Source organism: Camelus dromedarius, chromosome X (assembly GCF_036321535.1).
Source record: "Camelus dromedarius isolate mCamDro1 chromosome X, mCamDro1.pat, whole genome shotgun sequence".
Lineage (NCBI taxonomy): Eukaryota > Metazoa > Chordata > Mammalia > Artiodactyla > Camelidae > Camelus > Camelus dromedarius.
In genome coordinates this window covers 43556937-43577146 of record NC_087472.1, presented here as the reverse complement: position 1 = coordinate 43577146, position 20210 = coordinate 43556937, and the positions used below count along the sequence as shown (strand labels likewise).

Below are 20210 nucleotides of genomic sequence, written 5' to 3'. Positions count from 1 at the left end.
TTCTGGATGAGTCCTAGGGCAGATATATGTGCTACAAATATCTTCTCCCATTCAGCCGTTGCTTTTTTATTCCTTTTATACTATCAAAAATGGTATGTTTTGATTTAAAAAAAAGGTCATGGTACATTTTTAATGTATGGTCATTGCTGTATGGATTATACTTATATGAATAAATACCATGCCTTAGCCCATAGGAGTTTTTGAAGCACAGCCTTTGCACATGCCATTCCCTTTGCCTGGAATATATTCTTCCCCTCCTCCTTAACTAGCTACTTCTTGTTTTGTTTTGTTTTTGCAGGGGAAGGTAATTAGGTTTATTATTTATCTTTGGGGGAGGTACTGGGGATTGAACCCAGACCTCATGCATGCACTCTACCACTTGAGCTATACCCTCCCCTAGCTACTTCTTACTGTCCTTTTCTCAGTTTAATTCTTCCTTACAAGTTACAGTAAGGCCCCCTGAGGCTTCTTGCTCTGTTTCTCCCTAGCAACTACTTTCACTGTCATACCTTTATTCATGCTTGTCATTTCTTTTTCCCCCTTCTTTTCTAGATACTTTCTGAGAACAGAGACTCTTTCATTCTTGTTTCCCATTGTAGCTCCAATACTTAGCTCATAATAATAATCACTAACATTCATTGAATGACAGGAACTGTTCTAAATGCTTTAAATACACCATTTCCCCTTAATTCTTACAGCAACTCTATGAGGTAGGTTATTATTATCCCCACTTTATAGGTGAGGACATTGAAGCACAGAGAAGTTAAAATATCTTGTCCATTGACACGCACGTGAAAGATGGACACATGATTCAAACCTAGGCGCTGTGATTTCAGAAACGTGCTTTTAGCTGCTATGTTGTATCCTTATAGTAGGCCAGAACTAAGTATGTGTTGAATGAACAAATTAGAGCTGGAAAGTGCCATGTAGATAATCTAATTCAACTGGCTTATTTTAAGAATGTGTTAATTGGGGTCAACAGGTGAAGTGACTTTCCCATCATCACACAGCTAGTAAGTGCCAGAATTATGGCAAAATTCCAAAGTATCTTGACTGATATTTCAGCAATTATTCTCCTGCTCCATGTTCTGGATCTCTATTTTTGAAATAGAGGCCATTTACTTCTTTGTAAAACTCTGATAAGCTCCACTGCTTTCAAAAGATAATCCTGGGCACAAGGCATTTCTGGTGATAAAAACTGTCACTTTGATACATGACATGACACAGCCAAACAAATTGCATGAAATCACACACTCATGGACTTATCTATAGAATCATATTATAGGTGAGTAAACCTGCAAAGTGAAAATTGCCAAGGCTTTGAAATATCTGAATGTTTTCCGCTGTGAGATCAAACTGAAGTTTTCATTTTTCATGTGTTTATTTGGCACTATGGTGAGATTGAAGGCAGCTTTGGTGTATACATAACGAGCAGGACCCTATGGGGCCTTCCCGGGACAGACCCCCTCCCCCATAGCCTCTGCTGTAGCTCTTCTCTGAAGTACCCAGATAATAGTATCTCATACATATTTCCTGAGTTTTTCAGATTCTAAAGCCACAAGGGAATGGGAGAAATTAACTAGTTGAGGATCATGAGCGTGCGTAGCCCCCAGACCTTCTGGCGCCTAAGGATTGGTCACCATCAACCAATCAGAGAATCGTACATAAGCTGATCACATACTCTGGGACCCCCACCCCCACCCCTTACCTGGCTTTTAAAAATGCTTTGCTGAAACCCTTTGGGGAGTTCGGGGTTTTGAGGACAGGAGCCACCCATTTTCCTAGCTCATCCATGCAGTAAACCTTTCTCTGCTCCAGACTCTGATGTTTTGTTTTGTTTGGCCTCACTGTGCCTCGGTTGCGGGAACTTGCGTTCGGTAACATACTGCCCTCATCTGCTTCAGTGCTCTTCTGCCCCTCGCAGAGCCAAATTCTGCCCACTGCTCTTGTCTAGACTGATACATCCAGACTGCTAACTAAGCCTGATTCAATAGCTTAGACATTGACAACTCTTCCTGTTTTTTATTTTGTAGTTTCACCAAATACAAACTTGCATCAGGGAAACCAAATGGAAACAGCTTTGGAAAGGATTGACTTTGGTAAGTGGGCTAAAATTTAACTAATATTTTCCCCATTGATTTTAGTTTTCTAACACATTGTTTCTTGTGCTATATTCTGAGGCCGTGGCCTACATAATTTTGCACTACCTACCTTCCAGATCTGTAATGAAATATCAGGGGGAAAAGCATTAATTAAGACAAAAGAGGAAAAAAAGCAGCATAGCAAGAAGGCATACATTTAGCTCAAAACAATCCAATTTTCATTGATTTCCAGTTTATTACAGTGTGGCAAAAGATCAGACGCTCACTTTCTCTTTTTATCATAGACGTTAATAGATCAAATAACATTATCTGACTATTGAAATTCCTAAACCTTAGAAGTATTCTTCATGGACTTTCAGAATTGAATTGGCTAAGGTAGTGATTTATACATAAGTAAACTTGTATTTATCTTCAAAGCCTTGCTGTGTTAAAGTTTAATCCCTCATAGAATGTGCATAGCGTAATTGTTCAAAATAAGCTAATCTAGCTTCTAAAACTATTGTGCTTGAATTTCTTATTATTCTCTCTATTGTTTATAAGTAAAGGAAATTTTCTATTGGAACACTAGTCATTCTGCCGCTCATTTCCTTATACCCACTGTGTTCAGAAGCCTGTAATCTAATGCTGAAACTAAACATGGTATTTTTTTAATTATGGAAAATTTCCAGCATGTGCAAAAGTAGAAAATGCAGTATAATGAGCCATGTGTGCACCTCATCCAGCTTCAACCAGACATTTATTAACTAATAACCAGTCATATGTCACCTGTAACTCCACTCTTTCCCTCCTTGGGTTATTTTGAAGCAGATCCCAACCGTCATATCAATTTATCCCTGAACTTTTCAGTATGTATCTTTTAACAAAAGAACTCTTTTTGTAAAAAAAAACAAATGATATCACTATCACAGCTAAAACAAAAAGCAATAAATTACTTGATATCAAATATACAATTAATGTTCAAATTTACCCATGTTTTAGACATTTTCATAGTTGTTTCTTTGAATCCAGATCCAAGCAGTTTCATCAAAAGGTTGTGTTTGTTTTACATGTCTCTCAAATCTCTTTTAGTATATAAAATTTCTTTTTCATTGTTTTTCCCTTGCTGTGTATTTTTTCAGGAAATTAGATTTTTTTGTCTCATAGAGTTCCTGACATTCTTGATTTTACTAATTGCAGCCCTGTGGTATTTGAGAAACGAAACAAAAATGTGTCCCTCCATCCCCTATATTGCCTGTAAATTGAGAGTTCAATCTAGAAGCTGCATCAAATTCAAGATTATTTGGCTTTGTTTGTTAATAAAACTTAAAGTGTGGTATTTTAACTTTCTTATTGTATCACATTAGAAAGTATATAATGTCTGGTTATCTCCTTTAGTGATGTTAGGATTGATCACTGAAATCAGGTGTTGTTAAGTTGATCCCTGCATTATAAAAATTTCCGCCAGCCTTTCATTATTAGGAGATTGAAATTGGTGATAGTCTGAGTCTATGATTACTTCATTTATTAACTGGCATTCTTCTAAAAATATTTTTGTAAGTTCTTTAAAGGAGAACTTTTCCTATAAACTATTTGGTTACCTGATGTACAGTTTATCAAAAAAGTCAGGATAAATGCTTTATTTCTCTCTTTTTTTAACCAGTCTTTAATGAATTCCTTTTCCTGCACCATTGAAAGATGATCAATATGTTTTTTAAAGGCAGTTATTTTAAAACCTCATATTTTTACCTCTTCAAGTTGGCTTCTGAAAGACTCCAGAAGTCCTTCATATTTTCTTTACTTCCTTGTCAACATGGTGTTTTAGACTCATTCTGTATATTTTTTGCCTAAAATCACTCATTTCTCCAAGGATCCAAAAGGGCTATTTTGAGGAAGAGAAAGGAAGGAATGACCCAGACCTGGGATACTGAGAATGCCCCAAGGACAACATCTGAAAGGCAAAAGATTGCTGGAGATTAATTGGAACATAACCAGAGAATATCCAACAGCTTAACGTACAAACCTCAGGCCTATCGCCACTTTCAATATTCCTCTCACTTTTTACTTCCCCCTGCCCCCACCACACACACACACACACACACACACACACACACACACACACACACACACACACACACACACACACACACACACACACACACACACCACACTCTGTCTCTCTCTCTCTCTCTCTCTCACACACACCAAAAGGCAAAGTTAAATCTTTAATATTAGTTGCTCTGGAGTATTGAGAGCAATGGAAATTGATATCACATATGGGCAATTCTGAGCATTACATGTGCATTTAATTTTCATTTCAGAGAATGGACTCCTAGTTGCTTCTTTCATGATCAGCCTTCTAATATAAGTGGTTTGGGAAAATTCCATAAAAGATACAAAGCCCAAAGCAGATTAAAATTCTGAGGCTCAAGATTAATTTCTCGACATTCAATATTTTGGAAAAAATGAACATGCAGGAATGAAATCCATAAATGATCGATTCAAGCTCTTGTTTTTCTTTTTTTTACATTTTTTAAAACTTTATTTATCTTACAGTATCATATTTTTTAAATTGAAGTATAGTTGATGTACAATATTATATGTTACTGGTAAACAATATAGTGGTTCACAATTTTTAAAGGTTATACTCTATTTATACTTTTTATAGAATATTGGCTATATTCCCTATTTGTACAATACATCCTTGTAGCTTATTTTATACCTGATAGTTTATATCTCTTAATCCTCCACCTCCGTCTTGCCCCTCCCCCTTCCCTCTTCCCACTGGTAACCACTAGTTCCTTTTCTACATATGTGAGTCTATTCACTAGTTTGTTGTATTTTTTTTGGATCCCACACGTAAGTGACATCTTACAGTATTTGTCTTTCTCTGTCTAACTTATTTCACTTAGCATAATGCCCTCCAAGTCCATCCATGCTGTACACCAGAAACTAATACAACATTTTAAATCAACAATGCTTCAATTAAAAAGCAAACAAATAAACAACCCATTTAAAATATGGGCAGAAGAACTGAATAGACATTTTTCCAAAAGAGGAAATGCAGATGGCCAACAGGAACATGAAAAGTTGCTCAACATCACCAGTATCAGGGAAATGCAAATCAAAATCACAATGAGACACCATCTCACAACTTTCAGATGGCCATCATTGAAAACAACAAAAGTAACAAATGTTGGCAAGGATGTGTAGAAAAGGGAACCCTTGTACACTGTTGGTGGGAATGTAAACTGGTGCAGCCACTATGGAAAATATGAAAGTTTCTCAAAAACCCAAAAACAGAACCACCACATAGCCCAGCAATTCCACTCCTGGGCATACACCCAAGGAAAACGAAAACATTAACTCAAAAAAATACATACACCCTGCTATTAAAGGCAGCACTATTTACAATCGCCAACACATGGAAGCATCCTAAGTGCACATCAATAGATGAACAGATAAAGAAGATGTAGCATATATACACGCAATGGAATACAACCCATAAAAAAGGTTATTTTTGCCATTTGTGGCCCTTCATTCACTTTTTTTTCCACTTCAAAAACCAGAATTTTATAACTGACATAAACATTTCCATTGCATCAAAAACAACAAAATACCTAGAAATAAACCTAGCCAAGGAGGTTACCTATACTCTGAAAACTGTAAAACATTAATGAAGGAAATAGAAGACTATACCAAGAAATGGAAAGATAGCTTATGTTCTTTGATAGTGTTGATTGGAAGAAGCAACACTATCAAAATGGCCGTACTACCCAAAACAACCCACATATCCAATGCAAACCGTGTCAAAATACCCATGACACTCTTGTTTTTAAACAGTTTTCAACTTTCATATTCAGCAAAAATGACCACAGTTAGTAAAAGGAAACTGACCTGACTAATCTCTTTTTACTTCTCTTCTTCTCCGAGGCTTATCATTTTAGAGTAGTTTAGAGGCCAAATGAGCATATGAGGCAAGAAAATAGCCCTGATTATTGTACAGGTGATAATCTAATCGTTGAGAATCAGCAAGTCAGGCAGCCCATTCGATAATGCAGGTTCATGAGAACTTTTGAGCAGGTTTCCTCATGTGGGTTTCTGGTGTCTCTGCCTCACCTTACAATTGGAAGATTATTTTTGCCATAGCAGAAAAGACCTCTTGGGAAGTGAAAAAGCAGTTGTGATTGCTGAATGCTTAGACATTACTAATGTCCAATAGTAAAATAGGAGGTGATAAATGATAAACCATTAGTTTAATGTCTTTTTCATGTTCAAATTTTGGATTAGTCCATTATCCATCTCATCTGTAATATTTCCTATTTATTTTATTTTATTTTTCATTTTTGTGGGAGAGAGGGAGGCAATTAGATTTATTTTTATTTATTTAATGGAGGTACTGGGGATCAAACCCAGGACCTCCTGCATGCTAAGCATGTACCTCTACCACTGAACTATACCCTCCCCCATGTAATATTTCCTATTTAAAACCATTCCTCTTTAGAAGATAAATGCAAAGTGCCCCCCACCCTCATTCCCACTGTGGTAAAGATATGGCCATTGAACGATAGTCTATCCTTCTCTAAACACCTCTGTAGTAACGAGATCATTGTTTATGTTCACTCATATTCAGGTAATTCTGATGAAAGCAATATAAATTTAAAATTACAATTAGGATCTTAAATCAAAATGAGAGTTCTTTGAGCACAGTCCAGTAGTCATAATATGGATAAAATTGGATAAAATTATAATCATATTTTACTAAATTATTTTACACAAGTAACATATATTCAATGTAAAAATATAAGAAATAGAAATAAGCAATAAGAAAATATTAAATTAAAATCACACAAAAAGCCTCTACAACAAGATGGCTGCTGGCTGCATATTAGAGAATATCTTTCCAGACATTTTTATGGAAATATAATCAGTTTTATTTTTTTGTTTTCAAAAAATTGTATTACCCTGTTCATATTGTTCTGAAATGGTTTTTGGTCTTTTAATTAAAAAATGGAGGTCATATATGCACAGAATTAAAAGTTCAAATAGTGTATAAGACATAAAATGAAAATCAGAAGTCTTCCTAGGCTTACTTTGCAGATATAGCCATTAATATTTTTAAACATATTTTTAAAACATATTTTATACACGTATCAGCACATACACCCAAGTCAATGCATACATTATTCACGAGGAAAGCATAATGGTAAACCTACCTTTATGTACCTTACTTTTGAAAATTGGTAATATTATTCATCATCATCATGGAGATACTTTCCTGTCAGCACATATATATTTTCCTTACTCTCCTCACCCTCACAAAGGACCAATATGCATTCTCTTGGATTATATATAAGAAAAGAAAGACTGAAAAACTCATGAACAGTAATTTCAACTCCTTAAGTGAAAATAACTTTCTCTGTTAAATAGGACAAACTGCCCTTAATGTAACATGGGGAGTGATGTTTTCAGTAAACTCTATTAATGAGAAACACACAGGAAAATTTATGAGTATTACTTAAACTGTTTGAGAAACATAAAGGCAGAAAGGCAAATGATTGTGAATCTTCACAGATTTCCTTAATGAATGGACACTACCTCACTCTCAGTTATTTCATTTTTTTCTCCTTGCTGCTGTGGTATTTATTAGTCTTTCAGCATGCATATTCCTAACATTAAGTTACTATTTTCCCCTTGTCTGTCTGTCTGTCTGTCTGTCTGTCTGTCTGTCTGACTGTCTATCTATCTACACTGACACCTACACCCACATATACCCACGCAGTCCCAGAGCAATAGAACGTGCCACTTTGGTCAAGTAGGAAGAAAGGAGATCAATGAACTGTGTGAGCCGAAAATAAAGATTCCTCACGATTGTACTTTTATTCTTTTGTTTGGACCCGATTTGGAGATTATTCCTATATTAGGTAAAATTCAGAATTCTCCTTGGGTGGAGGAAATGTGTGTGTGTGTGTATGTGTGTGTTTGGTGTGTGTGTGTGTATGTGTATATCGGGGGTAGGGGAGACTAAGAGAAATTTCAGGGTGCACACAAACCCAATATTTTGTTTGTCACAAGGGCCTAATGATGAGATCTGCCCACTTCCTTTATGAGTGGTGAATAATTTTATTTCCAGCAGTATATCACATATCTTGTGGTATATGTAAAAGAAGTTATAACCACTCCAATCTCAATGACTCTTCACTGAGCCCTCCTGAATGTTAGATACTTTAGATGATTGCCGTTGAACTATGCCTGCTTCTAAATGTTATAGGCATCATTGATGTCATGACTCGAAGAGGAAGACTCAATGGCCGACAGCACTGAGAAGCCCGTAGAAATAAGGGAAACATCTTGTTTCAGACTTGTATTTCTGTTTCTCAGCTTCCGTCTTTGTGTCCTGTATCTATAGATAAATACCCAGGGCTCTCCTCAGAACCCAAAGCACTCGGAAAAGAGTTGTTGAACATACTTGTCGGCATATTCTGTAGCAATGTTAATGCCACCGTCTTCTTTCTTAACTCCTGAGGGCTTTGAGCCAAGTGCTTCCTGAAGTGTTTGCCCTATTTTCTCTTGTTCTAAGGCTTTCTCTTGTGCTAGTCAACCTCTCCTGGGTGCCCCTTTTTACTTTATCCTTAGCAAAATCTTTCTCTCATTTTAGACTGTCAGGATCTGGCTCAGTGACTGTTTAAGGCCCCTCGATGCCATAGGTTCCGGCTTTTCAGGCATTACTTGAGCATAAGCCTCTGCAAATCCTGTATCTGGGCTGCTAGCACGATCAGCAGCATCGTCACAGCCCAGACAGCAAGACCTCTCTCTCACCTCTAAAACAGTTGTTACGTGTTCATCCTTGCTCATTTCCTTCAATATCAAGTTTTCTAACGTGTATTTGTCAGACTCTAGTTATCATAATAAAATCTTTTCCTGAGGTTTTTCTGCTGCTACTCTGTTTGACATTTCACAGAGGCTCTGGCTAAGGGCCACTCATTCTTACGCTTTGGATCAATCCATAAAGCCACAGACGAGTCTTTGAGCTCATGTATTTGAAGTTAGATTTCCCTGACCGTGTACCGGGGTAATAGTGAAGGTATTCACCATGTGAGAGGCTTTCAGTGATCAAGAACCTGAAGTATGTGCCCTCCCAAGGATGAAAGGCAGCTTTCTATTTTCAATGCAGTGAAATGTTGGAGTCAGATATCTTGGAATGATGACTTTCTGGCCAGATTCTATAAAGCTATAACATTTAAGCTGTAACTTTTTTAGATGAAGAGGAAGAACGCTACGAAGTCAGTTAAATTTATGCATGACAGAAGCACTTCTCAATCCACTTCTATTAGGAATATTCTAGTTCTTTTGCCCAAAAGAAAAGATTCTGAGAGCCTTATATTTACCAAGAAGATGGTATTTTCCCCTCCTTTGGGGAATGTTGAGGGAGAACTCGTTAAGTTGTTCTATTTGGGAAATGATCACTCCACTTGCTTTATGTATGATACAGTACTGAAATTCCAAATTAGTGATATCAGTATTGTTACCAAACTCAGGTTTGACTGCTCGCGGCTCAAAAGCCAATAATTGAGGGGCAAGTGTCAGTAAAAAGGAAAGGTGCGTTATTCAGAAAAGCTGGCAATCTGGGGAAGGTGGATTCCTGTCCCGAGACCAACTCCCAAGATTCTGCTCAGTCATGACAATTTTTTTAACATTTTTTATTGATTTATAATCATTTTACAATGCTGTGTCAAATTCCAGTGCAGAGCACAATTTTTCAGTTATATATGAATATATATATATTCATTGTCACATTTTTTTTCTCTGTGAGCTACCATAAGATCTTGTATATATTTCCCTGTGCTATACAGTATAATCTTGTTTATCTATTCTACAGTTTTGAAATCCCGGTCTGTCCCTTCCCATCCCCCGCCCCCTTGGCAACCACAAGTTTGTATTCTATGTCTGTGAGTCTATTTCTGTTTTGTATTTATGCTTTTTTTTTTTTTTTTAGATTCCACATATGAACGATCTCATATGGTAGTTTTCTTTCTCTTTCTGGCTTACTTCACTTAGAATGACATTCTCCACGAGCATCCATGTTGCTGCAAATGGTGTTACGTTGTCGGTTTTTATGGCTGAATAGTATTCCATTGTATAAATATACCACCTCTTCTTTATCCAATCATCCGTTGATGGACATTTAGGCTGTCTCCATGTCTTGGCTATTGTAAATAGTGCTGCTATGAACATTGGGGTGCAAGTGTCATCCTGAAGTAGGTTTCCTTCTGGATATATGCCCAGGAGCGGGAATCCTGGGTCATACAGTAAGTCTATTCCTAGTCTTTTGAGGAATCTCCATACTGTTTTCCACAGTGGCTGCACCAAACTGCATTCCCACCAGCAGTGTAGGAGGGTTCCCCTTTCTCCAAAGCCTCTCCAGCATTTGTCATTTGTGGATTTTTGAATGATGGCCCTTCTGACTGGTGTGAGGTGCTAACTCATTGTAGTTTTTATTTGCATTTCTCTGATAATTAGTGATATGGAGCATTTTTTTCATGTGCCTATTGATCATTTGTATGTCTTCCTTGGAGAATTGCTTGTTTAGGTCTTTTGCCCATTTTTGGATTGGGTTGTTTGGTTGTTTCTTATTAAGTCTTATGAGCTGCTTATATATTCTGGAGATCAAGCCTTTGTCGGTTTCATTTGCAAAAGTTTTCTCCCATTCCGTAGGTTGTCTTTTTGTTTTACTTATGGTTTCCTTTGCTGTGCAGAAGCTTGTAAGTTTCATTAGGTCCCATTTGTTTATTCTTGCTGTTATTTCTATTGCTTGAGTAGACTGTTCTAGGAGAACATTTTTGAGATATATGTCAGATAATGTTTTGGCTATATTTTCTTCTAGGAGGTTTATTGTATCTTGTCTTATATTTACGTCTTTGATCAATTTTGAGTTTATTTTTGTGTATGGTGTAAGGGAGTGTTCTAGCTTCATTGCTTTACATGCTGCTGTCCAGTTTTCCCATCACCATTAGCTGAAGAGACTGTCTTTATTCCATTGTATATTCTTGCCTCCTTTGTCAAAGATGAGTTGACCAAAAGTTTGTGGGTTCATGTCTGGGCTCTCTATTCTGTCCCATTGGTCTATATGTCTGTTTTGGTACCAATACCATGCTGTCTTGATGACTGTAGCTCTATAGTATTGTCTGAAGTCTGGGAGAGTTATTCCTCCAGCCTCTTTCTTTCTCTTCAGTAATGCTTTGGCAATTCTAGGTCTTTGATGGTTCCATATAAATTTTACTATGATTTGTTCTAGTTCTGTGAAATGTGTCCTGGGTAATTTGATAGGGATTGCATTAAATCTGTAGAGTGCCTTGGGCAGTGTGACCATTTTAACAATATTGATTCTTCTAATCCAAGAGCATGGAATGTCTTTCCATTTTTTTAGTCTTCTTTAATTTCCTTCATCAATGATTTATAGTTTTCTGTGTATAATTCTTTCACTTCCTTGGTTAGATTTATTCCCAGATATTTTATTACTTTGGGTGCTATTTTAAAGGGGATTGTTTCTTTACTTTCTTTTTCTGTTGATTCATCGTTAGTGTAAAGAAATGCAACTGATTTTTGAACATTAATGTTGAACCCTGCTACCTTGCTGAATTCTTCAATCAGCTCTAGTAGTTTTTGTGTGGACCTTTTAGGGTCTTCTATATATAGTGACATGTCGTCGGCATATAGTGACACTTTTACCTCTTCTTTTCCAATTTGGATCCCTTTTATTTCTCTCTTTTGTCTGATTGTTGTGGCTAGGACTTCCAAGACTATGTTGACTATGAGTAGTGATAGTGGGCATCCTTGTCTTGTCCCAGATTTTAGTGGGAAGCTTTTGAGTTTTTCACCGTTGAGTAGTATGCTAGCTGTAGGTTTGTCATATAGAGCTTTTATGATGTTGAGATATGTTCCCTCTATACCCACTTTGGTGATAGTTTTTATCATAAATGGGTGTCGAATTTTATCAAAAGCTTTTTCTGCATCTATTGAGATGATCATGTGGTTTTTGTCCTTTCTCTTGTTGATGTGATGTATTACATTGATTGATTTGCATATGTTGAACCACCCTTGTGTCCTTGGGACGAACCCCACTTGGTCATGATGTATAATTTTTTTATGACAATTTTTAAAGGGGAAAGAATCTCAGTTAATCATAAAGGTAGGAGGTCAATTCTTTGTCATTTTTCCATTGTATGCACACCTGCTGACTTCTCCTGATCTTCCTTTGGGTACTGTCTTGCCCAAGTGGTCTGCCTGCAAATTTACTAAGGGGGAAACTGGAGGTAGAAAGTCAGTCATTCTTTAACTACTTAATTCTTCATTCTTACTTCTCTTAATCCAGGAAAGGAATCCACAGGTTAGACAAGGCATTGTGTACATTCAGTAGAGCAGATGTCAGGAGTTAGTTTAAATGTTATCTAGTCATCTCATTTTTATAATTAAGGTTTAAGGAAGATAGAGGAACAAACAGAAAAGGGGCAAAAGAGCTGCTTACATTTTCTAGTAACAGAAATGCCTGATGAATTTTCCACCAGTTATGGGTTTAATATCTGAAATTTTATTTACTTTTGTTGTGTCCTCTTTAAGCTGTTCTACGAACTGAATAAAATCTCCTGAGCATTGAGGTATTTCTAGATAAATGATGCAATATCTAAGATTTGCTTTAAACAAGTCAGGAAAGGAAAAAGGGGAGCATAGATGTAACAAGACTGAACAGGAGTTCATAAATGTTGAAGCTGGGTATCAGATGTGTGGTGGTTCATTGTATCTTAGCTCTATTTCTGCATGTGCTTGAGAATTTCCGTATTATAAGCTTAAAAAATCTTAAGCATTACTCTGCGTCTAACCAGAGAATCTCTGGCAGTAGCTGAAACAGTGCGTTGAACCTTCTGGAATAAACCTTTCTTAGTTTCAGAGCTACAGACATCCTTCTTAATAAGCAAGAGTGCAAAAGCCTGATAAGGGCATTGAGTGGAGTTTTTCTTCCATGAACTATCTTGCGTAGGTAAATCATTAGAACATGACTAAAATGAAAACAGAGACTGCAAAATAGCATTCATAAAGCTGATATGTCCAAAATTGGCCTTGAAATTGTTGCTGTAGTTGAGCGGAAAGGGGCCCCCTGGTTTATTCCACTCAGTGTGGTCCTGGTTATACTTTCGTTTGGTTTTATCTGTAAATATCAAAAGGGGCTGGCTGAGAATGAATGAAACCCTAACCATTTTTGTTGGAGAGTGAGCAGAAGGTATCTGGCTTGAAATACCAGTTGTACTTGGGTTTGAGTTTTCAGAAAAGAGTTGTAGTTCTGCCATCATAAAAGAATGAGAACCACTAAGGCCTGCAGTCTTTTCTTCAGTATGTTTCAGACCCTTGCTGTTTCTCTGTTGCTCTTTAAATACTTTCGAGGGTAGAGGGTGGTGTGTGTGTCTGTCTTACTACTACGATTAGATGATGTATCATTCTCTTTTGAATAATCTTTATTCATATGTGAAGCAGTCCTGATTTCCAATAACCCTACGTGTTGATGCTGTGACTTTCAAATAATCGATTATCCCATGCGCTGCTTATTGCAGCCTTTGGGGATACTCTGATTCTACTGCCAAGAACTTTACAAAATAGAAACTCATTTTATTCTCTAAACTTGCTGCTTTTTAACGGACTTGTTTAGCCACTTTTTGGTTTCCTCCTCTTATGTTTTAACTACCTATAACAGTCTCAATGCTAAAATGTACCAATAGTAATTCTTAGATGTGTGAAGATAATTTTGATGGACTGCATCTAGAAATAACCCCCTTTGATCTGCATTTTTACAAGATATTTTTTCAATAGTCAGGAGACTGTTCTTTTAGAGTTAACATCAGGTGACTTTGATTTGCTCTATCAGGCCACATAAACCAAATTTTTACTCTGTAACTTAGTTGAAATATCCTTGGAATTCCTCCAGCGTTGTAGTGAACCACCAAGCTGACTTATTCTGTTTTCCCCAAATTCAAAAGTTCTTTCTTTTCTTCCCCCCCATTTTGTAATGCTACAAACGCGGAGGTAACCATATATTTAGAAGAATTATCCTTTTTAAAAATTTGCTGTTAGCCAAGTAAATAACGTACAACTTCACCAGGAGGTTTTGATGTTGGGGGAAAGGACTAGAGGACTGATTGTCCTTCACACTCTGAATTAGAAAGGGACACAGGATTTATTCTGGGATTTTTACCTTTGCTTCTTTCACCCCCCACTAGGGGCCGGAGTTTGGGAAACCACCTCTAACTTTTGTTTTTCACTCTTTTACGGCTTATTAAATTATGATTTACCCTCAATGCAGTTCACTAATTTTAAATGCATAATTTGATTAATTTTGGTAATTGTAAGCAAATGTGTAACTACCATGGCGATTAGGCTGTAGAACTTTTCCTTCACCCTAAGAAGCTTCCAGGTGCCTCTTCTCATTTCTACATCCAATTCTGCTACATCCTCCGCTGCCTCCACCTCAGGTAACCATTGACTTGTTTTCTGTCACTGTAGTTTTGCCTTTTATTGGGTTTCATATAAATGGAACCACAGTCTTTTGTGTTTGAATTCATTCAGTGTAATGGCTTTGAGATATGTCAGTGTTGTTTTCACTATAGACATTCCATTTTTATTTTTTTGTCACTGAGTGGTATTCCATGGTATGAATATACAACAATTTATCTCTTCGCCAGTTGAGGTTCATTTGGGTAGCTTCTACTTTTTGGCTATTATGAATAATGCTGCTATGAACATCCACATTCGGGTTATTGTCTGGACATAAGTTTTCATTTGCCTTGGTAAATATGAAGAAATGGAATTGCTGGGTGGTGTTCTTAACTTTGTAAGGCATACTATTTTCCATAGTGGGTGTAGATTTTTCCATTTCCAGCAGTAACGCATGAAAATTCCAATTTCACATCTTTGCCAAGAGTTGATATTTTTAGTTTTTAATTTTAGGCATTCTAGTAAGTGGGTAAATATAACTCAATGGGGTTTTAATTTGCATTATCGGATGACTAGTGTTGAACATCTTTCCATGTGCTCATTGGTTATTAATGTATTTTCCTTTTTGAAGTGTCTGTTTAAATCTTTTGCCTATTTCTTATTAAATTATTTGCCTTCTCATCTCTGACTTTTTGATAACTGCATTAGTGTTCCGTTGTATAGAATCAGTCTCCTTTTGGTGGACATTGAACCTCTTTCCAGTTTTCTTTTACTATTATAAGCAAGATTTCAACTACTGAGTTACCTTAATCACCTTTACATTTTGGTAGGCATTGCCAAACTGCTTTAAAAAAAACCCCAAACCTAGAGTGCTTTACTAATTTGCTTGGTTTTTCTTTCACAAAGGCCATGCTAATCTTCCAATAATCATGTGTATTTTTTCCAAATAATACATCATGATGATCTCTTCAGTTTAATACAAAAATTTTTCAAAAAGATGAAGACTCGTAGAAACATACTCAACCACAACACTATTATCACAGCTTAAACAAAGTAGCAGTGATTCCTTAATTTAGCAAATATCTTGCCAGTGTTCTAATTTTCCCCTGATACCTCATAAGTGACTTTTTTTTACCTCACAATTTGTTTGTTTGAGGGATACAGAGATGGCACACATTCCGCATCTGCTTCATATTCTCTTGAGTTTCTTTGAAACCATGAATTCCTCCTCCTTAGTATCCGCACCGCCCCTGTGCAGTTTATCTGATGAAGAAACTAGGCTGTTTGTCCTGAGGAATTTATCACAATCTTACCAATTTATTTTGACTTGCAGCTTTTGATTATCATGAGGTAGAATACATTTCTGTGTATTTATTGTCATTTGGGTTTAGCGCTCTTTTTTTTTTTTTTGCTATTTTTTATTGAGGTATAGTCAGATGGATTTCTCTTTTTGCACTGCCTGTTTATACCATTTGAACATAGGCATAAATGGAGATTCATCCTTTTCTCATAGATCTGTAATGGTTAATTACATATAAGGATAGAAAATCTTTGTCTTATACTTGTAAATATTTTCCTGCTTTGTTTTTAACCTTTTATGGGGGAATTTTTTGGCAAATATTTTAATAATGTAATAAAAAACTTTGAATGTATTCAATTAGTTACAAATAATCTCTTGTCTTTTTTTGAGATTTATATATATATATATATTTTGAAGTATAGTCAGTTTATAATGTTGTGTCAATTTCTGGTGTACAGCATAATGCTTCAGTCATACATGAACATACATATATTCATTTTCACATTATAAATAATCTCTTCTTAATAAATGTTTGATAATAATTAACTGATCCTCATTGTAGTCCATTTCCCCCCATTTTTCTTGTGCTTCTTCATTTATTCTGTGGCCTCCACAGTGTGCTCTCTACACTATCCATTTCTACATTTACCACACAGTTGCTGTATTTTCTGCTTTATGACTGAATATGCCTCCTAGTCTGGGCTCTTGCATTCAAGTACTCTCTGTTCTCTCCATACTTGGGGTCCTTTTTTTGGAAATCTGACTCTGCATGAAAGACATCTTATGATTTTGATGGGAAATGACTGGTTTCTAGACCATACCATCAGGAAAACAGTTTTGCTCTTCATGTAGGTCCTCTCCATCATGCTTGCATTGTTATTTCTATAAAACTTGCCACTTCAAAAATTGTTATATATCTGACAGCTGCCTGGGCCTGCAGCCCTGGAAGTATGCTTTTGCTACAAATCATTTCTGACCACTAAGTGTGCCACACACAAATGCCTTCCTTTCCCCCATTAAACTCTTTCAGTACTCATTGCTGGGATTCAAGAAGACCCTCAGAGAAACGCTCTCCATTTTATATTAATGTTTTTTATATTTGTTTAATGATAACCTTGGCTCATAATCATCCATATTTATTACTACAGCAAGCTAAGCAACAATGAAATAGTAGTGATGGCTTATGGCAGAAAATATTTGAAATATTGATGAATAGGAAGGAAATTAGAGTCATCCAGGGAAGCTTTTCACATTAGATGCCAAGTAAGACCTTTGGCTCTTTGTAATATTCTTGCCAGAAAATCACAAAGTTTGGAGGAATTATACCCTCATTAGACCCTCAAAATTTATCATTTAATAATAAGTAGGCCATCTTGGAGTTAGTTTATGTGGAAAAAAAATTTTTAAAACAGACAAAAAATGCTCAGTAAGATCCTTTTTGAAAAAACAATAACTGGGATAAAATTAGTCTGATTATTTATAAAGGAGTCACATTTCGCTCATTTCTCTAATGACTAAAGGGCATTTGGAGCAATTGGATTCGTGGTGTAACTTTTCTTCTTTATTAAGCTGGACTGATCCATAATCCATGAAAGTGGACATTATCAAGAATACTTTCTTTAGCGAAAACCAAAAGATATACTTGTAACCATCAAGCACACATGGGGACAATTTTTTTGGTTTATTTTGGTGGAGCTCTAGTTAAGATAAAGCAAGAGTCTCAAGAACCTTTTTAGCTTTCGTTGAACTGAAGTCCAACTACATAGTGGTTTGGGTTGAATGGCCACAGTTTTTAAATTTCTGCCAGTTGTGTGACCAGACTGAGTTTCTGTGTCCCCTTCAAATACCCTACTTACCATCTCTTGGCTGCTGTTCAGGGCCCATTTTAAAGCCTCGAATGTTCAAATCAGACCCCCGGGCTCTGAGCCTCTTTTACTGAAGCACAGTTTCCCAGATCCTCTGCTCCTGGTTTCCTTAGAGACTCCATTAGAATTTTTCACTCAGTGACAGTGGGTAGGAGTGGATTAATCAGAAAAATAAGTCTCTGCTACAGTGTTAATGAGCTGGTGGGCTGTCCCACTTAAGGAAGATAATGAATGCCTTGGCTAAATTAAAATGTACTCAGGTTCATGCAAAGTGTTTCTTCTAGTGGTGGAAATTTAAGGCCACATGGTAGTCTGGTAAAGGTAAACATTGCTTCCTCAAACGTACTACATAGCCCCTGTTGTAAGACTGGATCTTTTCAGTTACTTGTTATCTTTCATTGCTAGCCCTGTGTTTTAGCCCATAGCAGGGGAATTTACAGTCTGCTATATACAAGGGAAGCACTTGCTATTTGTTCTTACTATTGCAAAATAATTCTTTTATATGCCAGTATGGATCTAGAGAAGGTATTAAAGATATGGAAAGCTTCAATCTTGACTGGGTTTGAATATTAATAGCCAACCAAGACACTTGGTTTCTAGAAATACTTGGATAGTATGCAAAGATTTTCTGGTTCTCCTTTTGAAGAAATATAAAACACTTATAAAAACCATAAAAAAGGAAATACAACCCTTTTGTCAAAACCATACTTTACACTTCCATGATGCTTGACAGCATAAAGTGCTTTCATAAGCATGATTTATTTTGAAATTCACAACCAGCCTGAGTTAGACAGGACAGAAACTCTCACTCCCATGTAACAGATAAAAACACTAAGGTGATTTGTTTAAATTCACCCAGCCACTTAGTAGCAGAGCCTATGTCCTCTGTCCATTCAGTGTAATTTAACTTGTAAGTGCCAAGCACGTGCAAGATCATTGCAATCTAGTAGGTAAGACGTTCCTCACAGGAGGATACTTGATTTTATTTCCTCTCTCTTTTCTACTCCCAAAGGAAGACAGTGCTTGGTTAGAATTCTGACAGAATTTTTGCCATCATATCTATTGAATGAAAAAAAAAATAAAGAGAAGTTCAGCTTGTGATCTGGATTTTTTTTCTTTTTCATACTACATTTACTGAGATTTGGGAATGTAAAAATTATTGACCTGTTTTGGTCCTTCTTATCCTGGTGTAGATTCTGCATTAGTCTGTGACCTCCAGACAGTTACCTGGAATTGGAATCACTGCAAGAATTACTATATGAGGTCTTCCTTTATGACACAAATATTTATTGAAAATCTTCTGTTAGGAAGAAAACAAGGCAAGGGGCAGAGAATGGTGGGGGTTGAGATAGGACTGGGAGTATTTTAGATAGGATGGTTTGAGACAGCCTCTTGGAAGAGGTGGCATTGACCTGAGCTCTGAATGATGAAAAGTAGGGAGAGCATTCCAGTTAGATGGAGCAACAAGCACAAAGGCTCTGAGACAGAGATCAGTGTGATGTGTTCATGAAACAGAAGAGCACTGTGACTAGGGTGTAGTGGGCAAGGGGGAGAATGATAAAATATAAAGTCGGAAAAGGAGGTGGTGGACAGATCACACTGGGAGGTTTCTAGTGCAATTAGATGCTACCACATTATTGTAAAGAAGGGTGATTTTTGGATGACAATGTTATATGGAAACTCTTTGCCCTTAGCAACCCTTTGTCTTTAAATGAAAATAGGCTTCCAAATCCTTGTGGAGTTAGTTAGCATGTAGAACGTGGTCCCACCTGCTCCATCCTAGGAACATACTTCTCTACCACTGTCCATATCAGTGAAACTAGCATAGTTTTCCCTGTGAATGAGGCATTTCTTTCTGTGGCCTTCTGAAATATGCAAGTTCACTCTGGTGAATTTTTTTATTAGGATTATCTCATGAAAACACAGTGAATCCATAAAATTGGAGGAAGGGAGGGTATACTCAGGGAGGGATGGGAAAGGTATGCTAGAAGCTACTTTATTCTTTGGTTCTAGAATTTTAAATGTCAGTAGTGCCATATAATTTTGGAGAATGCCAGAAATATATATTTGAGAAAGAATTCCATGAACACATTTTTTTTCTAGGCTATCACACACAATTGCCTGCATAATGTAATATCAGCTCCAAACCACATCAGAGTTTCCATTAAACCTGTACGTTAACTTTAACTTTAAATTCCAGAAGTTCAGAAGCACTTTTGCCAAAAGGATGAAAGTGGCTAAATATCAGTTAAAAAGGACAAAATGTTTCTTTGACTATCTTGAGATAAAAAGGTAACCTTCTCTACCATAAAGGCAACATTTCTCCTTTCACATTCTTTAAAGATTTGCTTTGTAGTACAGGAAACCTTTTCTTCCCCTAGAACCTAAGGCCTAAGATGTACGGAGATTTCAAACACACACACAAACACACATATACACACATAAGTGCGTGCACACACACACACATGCTTCTTTCCAATGTGCTTT

At 36.6% G+C, this 20210-nt stretch overlaps 1 long non-coding RNA gene across 1 annotated transcript in view; it reads left to right on the top strand.

Moving 5' to 3' along the window:
- The window catches only part of LOC116150904 (uncharacterized), a 453257-nt gene that overhangs the window by 6621 nt on the left and 426426 nt on the right, over positions 1 to 20210 (top strand). The window contains exon 2 of the long non-coding RNA XR_004134727.2: positions 2034 to 2099. This is a non-coding gene — a long non-coding RNA (uncharacterized LOC116150904). The remainder of the gene's footprint in view (positions 1 to 2033; positions 2100 to 20210) is intronic.